The sequence below is a fragment of the Hypanus sabinus genome, chromosome 23, assembly GCF_030144855.1.
Source record: "Hypanus sabinus isolate sHypSab1 chromosome 23, sHypSab1.hap1, whole genome shotgun sequence".
Taxonomy (NCBI): domain Eukaryota; kingdom Metazoa; phylum Chordata; class Chondrichthyes; order Myliobatiformes; family Dasyatidae; genus Hypanus; species Hypanus sabinus.
In genome coordinates this window covers 21,039,629-21,051,263 of record NC_082728.1, presented here as the reverse complement: position 1 = coordinate 21,051,263, position 11,635 = coordinate 21,039,629, and the positions used below count along the sequence as shown (strand labels likewise).

Sequence of the window (11,635 nt, the reverse complement as noted above, 5' to 3'; positions counted from 1 at the left end):
CCCTCCCTCTCTCTCGGTGAAGACGAGGAACTCTATCCCGCCTCCTGCCTTGATTATTTTTTCCTCTCCATAGATGCTGCCTGACCTGCTGAATTCCTCCAGCATTTTGTGTGTTATTCTTGGATTTCCAGCATCTGCAAAATCTCTTGTGTTTATGGATAACCTGCTTTGGTGGACGAATCCAACAGACCCCACGTGTTGTCCCACCTGGAAGGACTGTTTGGGACTGTGAACGGAGGTGAGAGAGACCCCTGTGATCCTTTCAGATGTTCTCACAGTCCTTTGTACGGATTTCTAATCTGCTGCTTGGCTGCTCCCATACCAGATGGAGGTGCAACCTTTCAGGACGCTCTCAATGGTGCTCCTGTAAAACGTAGTTAACGGGGAGGGAGTGAGCAGGTGTGGGGAACCTTGTTTGCCTCAATCTTCTTAGGAAGTTGAGGAATTGCTGTGCCTTCTTGTTCAGGGAGGTGATATTAGGGGACCAAGTGAGGTCATCTGTGATGTTAACCCCTAGGAACTTGGTGCACTTAACTCTGTCTACGGAGGAGCCTTGTATTCGTAAAAGAGGAAGTTTCAGCTGCACCTTCCTGAAATCCACAATGATTTTCTTGGTCTTCTCCACATTGAGGCTTAGGTTGTTCTTCTCACACCAGTCACTCCACTTCCTCTACACAGTCTTGTTATCACTCTTGATAAGGCCAACCACTGTTGTGTCATCCACAAACTTGATGAGCTGGATCCTGCAGCACAGTCATGCGTCAGCAGTGTGAACAGTAGCAGGCTGAGCACACAGCTTTGGAGAGCACCAGTGCTCAACATAATGGGACGAGTGATGTTACTGCCTCACACAGACTGACTGTAGCCTTACTGTTAAGAAGTCCAGTATCCAATTGCAGAGGGAGGTGTTGAGACCCAGCAAGGACAATTTCCCCACCAGTTTCTGGGGTGTGATGGTGTTGAACCCCGAACTGAAGTCTAGAAACAGTAGTCTAGCATATGAGACCCCCCGTTTTCCAAGTGGGGCATGGCAGAGTGCAGGGCAGAGGCTATTGCATTGTCAGTGGCTCGACTTGAGTGATAAGTGAACTGGAAGTGGTCCGATGTAGCCAAGAGAAAAGCTTTAATGTGCTCCATGACCAGCCGCTCAAAGCATTTCATAATGGTTGATGTTAATACTACCAGACGAGTCATTTGGTCAGGTTACTGAATCCTCCTTTGGCACTGGAATGATGGTTGCCACCTCGGAAACCGAGGGGCAATGGATTGTTCCAGAGAGATGTTTAATATGTCCTTCAGCACCTCCATCAGCTGGGCTGTGCAGTATTTCAGAACCTGACCTGATATATTATCAGGTCCCACAGTTTTGCATAGGTTGACTTGGACCAGGGTCTTCCTCACCTCAGCTTCAACCAGAAGGCATGTCTGCTCCCCTGCAGGGAGGGGTGTCTTCCTCGCCAACACTTTGTTTTGTGCATCAAACCGGGTGTAGAAGACATTCAGCTTCTCTGGGAGTGAAGCATCCTGGTCACTAATGTGCAGGGTAGACTTATAGTCTGTAATCCTCTGAATTCCCTGCCACATGCATCTTGTGTCTCTGGTATTGCAGAAGTGGCTGTAAATTCTCTGCGAATGCTCCTATTTTGCCTTCCTGATGGAGCAGGAAAGCACAGTTCTTGCTTCCCTGCGAGTTGTCGCATCCCCCAATCCAAAGGCCTCATCATGATCCTTCAGCCTGGCATGTGCCTCTGCAGTTAGCCATGGCTTCTGATCTGCCCTCACCCAGATTTGTTTCATGATGGCAACACTCTTGGTACGTTTCTCTATGTAGTTGGTCACAGAATCCACATATTCCTCAATGTTAACTTGTTAGCCATAGGCAGCAGCCTCCCTGAACATTTTCCAGTTCATATTATCAAAGTAGTCCTATATACATAGCAGTCCAAAGCAGTTTCTATCCACATTATATGGTTATATATGTTATATACATGTAATAAATGACAATAAACTTGATTTGATGACCTCAGTTCTGTGGAACCTGAGTTGGATGATAAGGCCTGTGGCTGAATTCTTTGAACAAATAGTGTCTAGCACACAGTCTTAATAAAACATGTCTTACTCCAGTAGCAAATGGGGCCAAGAGGATTGGGTAGCAGCTCTGCTGCAAGAATATATGGAAATGCACAAATATGCGTGTTTACCCACAGCACCCACACTGAAAGGACAAAGACACACATTGCCCACTTTCTCCTCCTCAGCCACTGTTGTCCAATCCCTTCCTTCTAAGTTTTCTTCACTCCTGCATCCTACCTTTTCCAACCCCAATAATTTACTCTGGCTTGCTATCAGTTCCTCCACCCTCTTCTTAATCACCATCTTCCACTAACTCTCCAAGCCTATTTTGGCCCCCCAACTTTCTTTCTTACAAACCATCTACTGTGTCCCCTATTCTCCCCAATTCTTCAGCTCTGAGAAACTCCCCGAAAGAAGGTTATGTTGTGCATTCTTTACTGATTCTGAGGGATAACACAACAACCCAGCTGCAGCTTACTTTTTATTTATTTTTTATTTAATCCTTTCATTTAATTTTAATAATGTTTGCATTCACAGATTAAAAATTACTAATCAATTAAAAAAAATTATACAGCAAGCAACTGCAATCCTATTAAAGCTCTTATTTATTGAAAGTTGGATTTGGTATACCTGAAGCACATTCCCTGGTATCAACATTCCTTGCATCACTGAGCAGATTTTCAAATGCAGTTAAAAATTGGCAAAAAAAGCAATCAAGTAGATTAGCATGATTAGCAAAATAGCACACACCAGAGAATAACGAATTCATAAAATGCTTAGAAAATTCTATTCAACCCAAAGCGCTGATCAGCATCAGTTTTTGATGAAGTAATGGAAAGATTTGATGTGGGCTATGTAAAATTTATGAGGCAAGGCGCTGTAAAATGAATTTATTAGTAAAATTTAAATACATAGGATTAAAAGAAGAGTGATATTACTGGAATTTGTTTATTATTGTCTCATGTATCAAGGTACAATGGAAAGCTTGTTTTGCATGCTGTTCATACAGAACAAATCATTGAACAATGCATTGAGGTAGAACATGGTTAAACAATAACAAAGCAGAGTAAAGTGTAAAACAGAAGAAAGTTCTGTGCAGGTAACCAATAAGGTGCATAATGAGTAACACAGACAGAACACCGGAGGAATTTAGCAGGTCAGGCGGCATTTATGGAACGTAAACTGTCGACATTTTGGGCCAAGACCCTTCTTTAGGACTCATAATGAGCTGGATTGTGTGTTGATGTGACAGAAAGCAGGAAATGGTGAGCATTTTTCATAAACTTAAAAAGTACACAATTATGTTCCTTAGGTGTATTGAAACCACTTGCTTTTAAAGTTTTGAAATACTGCACGGTAATAGGCCCTTTCGGCCCAGTGAGCCTGTGTTACCTAAATACACCCATGTGACCAATTAATCTACTAACTTGTACATGTTTGGAATATGGGAGGAAACTGGAGTAATCATGCAGTCATGGAGAGAACATACAAACTCTTTATAGACAGTGGCAGAAATTGAACCCAGTCTGCTGGTGCTGTAAAGCAATATGCTAACTGTTACACTATGCTGCCCTGAACTCCCAACTTTTGGTCCTCCAAGCTCCTCTCAAATCTCTGTTTTCCTGAACTCCTCCCTGATCTCCCTCCTTTGATCTCCCTGCCCTCGCTCATGTTCTTTCACCAGTTCAACTCCTTCACCTTTACCCACGCTCTTTCCCTGCAGATGTTGTGCTGTCCCTCTCCCTTCCATTCTCTCACGGCTTGCCACTCCCTGATCTCCGGTTGGATCCCTCCCATTAGTGTCTGAGTCATAGTGCCCAAAGTTTGAAAGCTTAGCTCTGCTCAGCCTCTGACTTTCCCCCAGTGAACCTTATGGGAACTCCAATGTCACCTGCTGTCAGCCAGCCACAGCTGCCCTGTCTGCTGTCCACGAGTGGAAGGATTGGGTGGGTTATATCCTGTTGGACTGGGAGAATACTGTTGTGTGTGTTGGCAAGAGAGTGAAAACGTTTGCATATGTGTACTAACAAAGTGTTGAAATGAGCAGCTAGAGTGTGAGCAGGCTGCATTTGTGTGTGAAAGTCAAAGTAAATTTATCATCAGAGTACATATATGTTACCATATACTACTTTGAAATTCATTTTCATGTAGGCATGAACAGGAAAATTAGGAAATACAATAGAATTTATGAAAAAATTATATATAAACAAAGATTGACAAACAGCCAATGTGCAAAAGAAGACAGATTATGCAAGTAAAAAATCAGTAGTACCAACAGGATGAGTTGTAGAGACTTTGAAATTGAGTCTGTAAGTTGTTAGTATGTATGTGTGTTCACGTTTGTGTGTTCGTTCAGTCAATGCAGCAGAGCCTGGTTCTGCTTTGACTTGCTCCATCTTGCCTTTGGACCAACATCTTACCCTGCCAAGCATGTATTGTGGCTGGTGCACAATGACCACTTCACATCAGAAAAAGGTATCTTTGTAAATCAGCCATCTTCCCCTCCACAAAGACCTGGAATGTCGAGACTGTCACGGACACTCTCAACAGCACATTCTTAAACATTGTTATAGCGCAGACAATCAAACACCAAAACTCTGACAACATCATTTAGGGGGTGTGGGGTGGGGGCAGTGTAGCAGACAGATGGCAGCCATCAAAAAGCACCTGCAGTCAGGTTCTGTCCTGACCTATGGTGCTGTATGAGCAGATATGCACACTTACCCTGAGAGTGCATAGGTTTCTGTGGGTGCTCTAGTTTTTTCCCATGTTGTGAAGAGGTGCTGTTTTGTAGGTTAACTATCTGCTCTATATTATCCTTCATGTGGTTGGCATAAAAATTGGCAGTCTAGATAATGGACACCTGAAGAGAGAATTAATCACAGGGAAATAGAAGGAATAGCATTGATCAGGATGTTTGGAGAGTCAGCACACCTTGGTAAGCTGAATGGCCTCATTTTATGTCACATCTCCTTTCCTGAGATGCTGCCATGTTCTCATAAAGTTAGTTCTACTTCTCTCAGTTATGCCATTATTGTCACATCAGCATTTCTTCTTGCACTACTTCAAATTGCTCTACGGTCTTTGCACCATTCTGTTGTTTTGCACTCACTGTTGCACTTATTATTGTATTTACCATTACCACGTATACAGTGAGCTTCACATAAGGAATTTGGTTGCACCCTCATGTATATGACAATAAACTAATCTGAGAAGGCCTGCCCAAGGAACAAAGTAGTAGGTAAACCTTCATCTGGAGGGTAAACTGGAAGATGAATGCCAACCTCAGTCCTCATTTAAAGTCTCTGCAACTTATGCTGTGGGTCATTAAAGCTTCAACATCCTTTGACTCACTGCAATATAGAACCAGCATACTTAAGTCATCAGCATTGATGAGTTCTGCAGAGGGCTTCTACTCCAATCTCAAACAATCCATTTCCCAATTCTTAATAGGAGAAAGACAGAGATGGTAACTTCAGTAAGTGACATAATGACTGTTATACTGAGCACTGCCTAGTCTTGTGTTATTTCCAAGAGAAGCATTGCCCCAGAAAAATCCATGTCAAGGAGGTCAAACACTTCTGACATAAAAGCTGTTAAATGTCGCACCTCACAGGTAATCTTGTGATTCTACAGCATTAGCCTCAGAATATCCAGTGTTCAGTCTGCTTTGAGGTCCACTATCATAAGCAGCTGTGAAAAGACTCATAAGAACAGGCAAACTAGGAACTAATTAATCATAAATGAACTTTGTTCTTGGAGAGGAAGTACCATCATGGCTCATGGAAAAAAGACAGGTCCACAGGCACCTGAAATGTGAATTAAGTCAGAAAATGCGGTAGGTGAATAGAAGGCAGGATATCCAGCAACCAACCAATAATCATAACATGTCCAATTCTTCAGAGCTGCCAAGCTCAGTCACAGTTGAAACATGCATGTTACCGAGAGCAAGGAATGAAGTAGAGGAGAGCAATGTTCACCAGTTGCTGGAAGGAGATCTTTGACGGTCTTCATGACAGATTCTTGTCTTTGAAATGAATGACTTGATTTCACCTACTATTATAACCTTGAGATTACCCAAGTCCAGTAAAAAGATTGACACACAACACTTTAGTTGAAAAATGAGGCCCTGAACGAGATGAAACCCCATCTGAATCAGAAAATCATGGCAGAATTGTGAAAATTCTGGTGCAAATTTATAATCTCATCTCTCATCTCAAAAGAGAGAAGTGTGCTAGGTTACACCTAATTCACTATAATCGTGACCATATTCTAGAGAGGATGGCCGCCCTGCTGTTGATAATAACTAGCTTTTTCATCATCTGCCTAGCTGGCTTCCCTTTCCCTCTCCCTCCAAAGTGGCTGAAGGGCTTCTCTCAGAATCACAGCACATACGCCACCCACAGGAGTTACCAAATACTCAATCTTCACTTCTTGACAAATACAAGAACATTATAGAGTGGAGCACGTGGTCCTTTTATGACTTCATGTAAGGCTTCAACTCTATCAACCAAGAAAAATTATGGAGAATCCTTAAAATTTGTTGCTCTCAAAAATTTGCCTGCATTCCACATTTGGTACAGAATGACATGCAAGCTGTGATCCAGACCAACAGTTGCATCAAAAACCAAATTCCAGTGCTAACTGGGGTAAAGCAAAGCTTTGATATAACACACATCTTGTTCTTAGTCTTCCTGTTTGTGATACCAGATCTCACTTATGACAAGCTTTCCAGGAGTCAAAGAATGAATCTGCAAGATGAATAGGAATCTGTTCGGTGTTCATCTTCTCCAATTGAGAATTTGCAGTATGAAGGAGCATATGCATTTTCAGATACTGCACTCGATGTCCTCTTATGATTCTTTCACTGGTAAATGAGAGAATAAACCTTGTATTAAGCAGCTGAAGACAAAGGTTGAAAAATGAACAATTACAGAAGCTGGAAATCTGGAACATAAACTAAAAAATTGGGAAACTTTCAGCGGGTTAGGCAGTATTTGTGGAAAGAGAGACAACTTTAATGCTTCAGGACCAAGACCCTTCAACAGAATAGGTCTCTGATTCATCCTACTCTTGAAGGGTCTTCAAGCTGAAATATTAATTATATTTCTCTTTCTGGAGATACTTCCTGATGCTAAAACTTACATCAGGCTGCAGTTTATTGACTACAGCTCAACGTTGAACACAATCATTGCTACAGAATTTATCAAAAAGCTCCACAGCCTGGGCTTCTGTAACACCTTTTGCAACTGTATCCTCGACTTCTTCACCAGAACACCACAGTCTGTGCAGATTGGAAATAATAGCTCCGCCCCACTGATAATCAGCAATGGTGCATGTCAAGGATGTGTGCTTAGCCCACTCTGTACTCTCGCTACACCAATGACTGTGGCTAGACACAATTCAAATATCATCTATAAATTTGCTGACAACAAAGCTATTGTTAGCAGAATTTCAGACAAGAAGGTGTACAGCAGCGAGCTACATCAGCTAGTTCAGAATCAGGTTTAATATCACCAGCCTATGTTGTGAAATTTGTTACCTTTGTGGCAGCAGTACAATTCACAACATAATTATGTAGAAAAACTGAATTACAGTATATATACAGTAATAGTTAAATTAAATAAGTTATGCAAAAATAGAAATTAAAAAAGTAGAAAATTAGATGGCATTCATGGGTTCAGTGTCCATTTAGAAATTGGATGGCAGAAGGGAAGAAGCTGTTCCTGAATCATTGAGTGTGTGTTTTCAGGCTTCTGTACCTCCTCCTTGATGGTAACAATGAGAACAAAGCATGGCCTGATGGGGGTCCTTAATGATGTTGCCTTTTTGAGGCTGGTGCCCATGATGAAGCTGATTAAGCCTACAACTCCCGGCAGCTTATTTCATTCCAGTGCAGTAGACCCCCCCCCCCCCCCCACCAAAAACCAGCTGGTGACGCAGCCAGTTAAGGCTGATACTTATGCGTATGGGCTATGCCGCAGCCTATGCCATAACCCTGATTTTCACTCCAGTGTCGCTTTACGCAGTAGTGAGCGTACGTTGGTGTGTGCCAAAATGCTAGTTGGCGGTGGAGTTTCTATGCCACTGTGTTGAGTTTCTTCATGAGAGACATGGACAAGGAAATGCATTTCAAACATTTTCGCATGTCGGCGGGTAGATTTGATGATTTGGTTCATCTACTTTGCATCAGTGTGCGCACAGCCTACAGACATGGCGGAGAAGAATCAACTGGAAATGCGTAGGAGGAAATGCGATGCTATCAAGTGGACCAATTACAGTTGTTGTGGTCTGCGTCGCCACGACACAGTAACTTTTCTGGAGGGGTGCACGTCACCCTTTGCGTAGGGTACACCATAGGTATGGTGTAGGGTGCGCGTTACCTACGGTGTTGATAGAAACATAGAAACATAGAAAATAGGTGCAGGAGTAGGCCATTCAGCCCTTCGAGCCTGCACCACCATTCAGTATGATCATGGCTGATCATCCAACACAAAACCCTGTACCTGCTTTCTCTCCATACCCCCGATCCCTTTAGCCACAAGGGCCATATCTAACTTCCTCTTAAATATAACCAATGAACCGGCCTCAACTGTTTCCTATGGCAGAGAATTCCACAGATTCACCACTCTCTGTGTGAAGAAGTTTTTCCTCATCTCGGTCCTAAAAGGCTTCCCCTTTATCCTTAAACTGTGACCCCTCATTCTGGACTTCCCCAACACCGGAAACAATCTTCCTGCATCTAGCCTGTCCAATCCCTTTAGAATTTTATATGTTTCAATAAGATCCCCCCTCAATCTTCTAAATGCAACACACAAGTATAAATCAGCCTTTAGAATGCTCTCTCCACAGTACATCTGTAGAAATTGGTGAGTGTTTTTGGTGACATACCAAATCTCCTCAAACTCCTCACGAAATACAGCCGCTGTCATGCCTTCTTTGTAGTGGCATCACCCTAGTGAGATCCTCAGAGATATTGACACCCAGGAGCTTGAAATTGCTCACTCTTTCCACATCTGAACTGTCTAGGAGGACTGGTGTGTGTTCCTTTGTTTTGCCCTTTCTAGTTCCCTATCAGTTCTTTGGTCTTACTGACGTTGAGTGCAAGGTTACTGCTGTGACGCCACTCAACTAGTGGATATATTTTGCTCCTGTATACCATCTTGTCACGATCTGAAATTCTGCCAGCAATGGTTGTATTGACATCTGAGCTGTGTCTAGCCTCAGAGTTATAGGTGTAGAGAGAGTATAACTGGCTAAGCACACATCACTGAAGTGCGCCAGTGTTGATAGTCAGTGAGGTGGAGATGTTATTTCCGACTGTGGTCTTCCAGTTAGGAAGTCAAGAATCCATTTGCAGAGTGAATACAGAGGCCCAGGTTCTGTGTTTTATGATCAGTTGGTTGGCATAGATTTTCAGAGCCCTACCAGGTATTCCTTCAGGGCTTGACACCGTGCAAGGGTTCACTTGACGTCGGCCTCTGGGACAGAAATCACAGGGTCACTGGGTGCTGCAGGGATCCTCATAGATGTAGTTTTATTCTCCCTTTCAAAGTGAGTGTAGAAGACATTGAACTCATCTGGGGGTGAAGCATCACTGGGGTTTTTGCTTTGTAGGAAGTAATGGCTGAGTGGTATCGCAGCAATAATCTTGCACTGAGTGTCATTAAGACGAAAGCATTGATTGTGGACTTCAGAAAGGGTAAGACAAAGGGAACACACACCAATCATCAATGGATCAGTAGTGCAAGGGGTGAGCAATTTCAAGTTCCTGAGTGTCAACATCTCTCAGGATCTATCCTAGGCAATTACACAGAAGGCAAGACATTGGCTATATTTCATTAGGAGTTTGAGGAGATGTGGTATGTCTTTGAGGAGATGTGGTATATCACAAAAAACACTTATAAATTTCTACAGATGTACCGTGAGAGCATTCTAACTGGCTGCAAGACTGTCTGGTATGGGGGTTTGCTGCATAGGATAAAAACATGCTGCAGTAAGTTCTAAACAGTCAGCTCCATCATGGGCACTGGCCTCTCCAGCATCCAGGACATCTTCAAGAAGCAATGCCTCAAAAAGGTAGCATCCACCATTAACCATCCCCATCACCCAGGAGATGCACTCTTCTCATTGCTACCGTCAGGGAGGAGATACAGGAGTCTGAAGGCACACACTCGGTGATTCAGGAATAGCTTATTCCCCTCTGCCATCAGATTTCTGAATGGACAATAAACCTACAAACACTACATCACTACTTTGTTATTTTCTCTTTTTGCACTATTTAGTTAGCTTTTTAAATATGTATAGGTCCTACTGTAATTTATAGTTTTTATTATTATAGCAAAGTACTGCTGCTACATAACAACAAATTTCACAACATATGCCAGTGATATATTAAAAACCTGATTGTAATTCTGATATTGAGTGTTGGCAGCTCATACTATTTTTATTTAAGGAATCAAAAGTCCTGTGTCGACCTGCTCTTGCCATATGCTGCCTACCCAGTGATCAAGATCCAGAATGAGATCCTAAAATATATCAACCACTTACCAGATCTCCGAACTTTCAGTGAAGATAGGTGAATGTGCCAAAATTTATCACTGCCTTTAGATCCTTAAATTGGTGTTGGGTGCAAAATCTTGGTTTCCTTAGCCAACTGAGGATAGAGTGTGTAAAGACAGACCTCCCACCTGACTCCAATTTCAGAATTTACCAAGCAGCAATGATTCCCTGTCCTGTTAATCGGCTTTGTTGACAGACAGTTTACAGCAGGCATCTGAAAAGCACTGGAGAGGTACCACAACGCACTCGCTTCAAAATCCGCCAAATCAATTAACAGGAGTAGAGACCCAAAGTCAATGTTCTCTACCAGCAGTGAGGTTCTGATCATACTTGACCACTTCTGCTGGGTGAATCATGTTCTTTTGCATGACTGACTCCAAACTCTTGAAACAAGCACTTTTCTTGAGAGAGGTAATAAACAAGGTCTTAGCAGGTCACACCCTGTCTGTTAATGAAAATGGACAGTTGACGTTTTGGGTTGAGACCGTTTTTGTGGACTAAAAGACGGTGGGGAGATAGACAGTATAAAAAGGTAAAGCAGGAGACTTTAAAGAAGAATGAAATGAATGCAAGGACGTTCTGAAAATCATGATAAAAATGTCTCATGGGAAACCCCACACTATGATAGCTCAGAATAGAGAAAAGGCAACCAGGAGGGTCTGAACACTTTGAGTTTTTACGAAAGGTCCCACAAATTTCAGTTTCTGCCATTAGAGAACTTGATTGGAAGCAAGCATCCATTGACTCTGGGGCCCAAAGAAAGAAAAGATTAAGACCATTGCTAAATATGGCTTCATCACTGACTGGTATGGGGTGGCTACTTGCACAGGACTGAAAGAAGCTACAAAAGGTTGTAAATTTAGTTGGCTCCATCTTAGTCACTAGCCTACAAAGTACCCAGGATATCTTCAAGGAGCGGTGTCTCAGAAAGGCAGTGTCTATTACTAAGGACCTGCAGCACACAGGGCATGCCTTTTTCTCACTGTTACCATCAGGCAGG

The 11,635-nt window shown here is 42.6% G+C and overlaps 1 protein-coding gene across 4 annotated transcripts in view; it reads left to right on the top strand.

Moving 5' to 3' along the window:
- The first annotated feature begins 216 nt into the window (after positions 1 to 216).
- arsg (arylsulfatase G) overlaps positions 217 to 11,635 on the top strand; it is a 117,967-nt gene continuing 106,548 nt past the window's right edge. The window contains exon 1 of one of the 4 annotated variants that reach the window (XM_059948484.1): positions 217 to 238. The gene's annotated coding sequence lies outside the window, so the exon portion shown is untranslated. Of the gene's footprint in view, positions 239 to 3,177; positions 3,339 to 11,635 lie in introns of those variants that run through there. The other 3 variants (XM_059948486.1, XM_059948483.1, XM_059948485.1) reach the window with 3 other exon arrangements.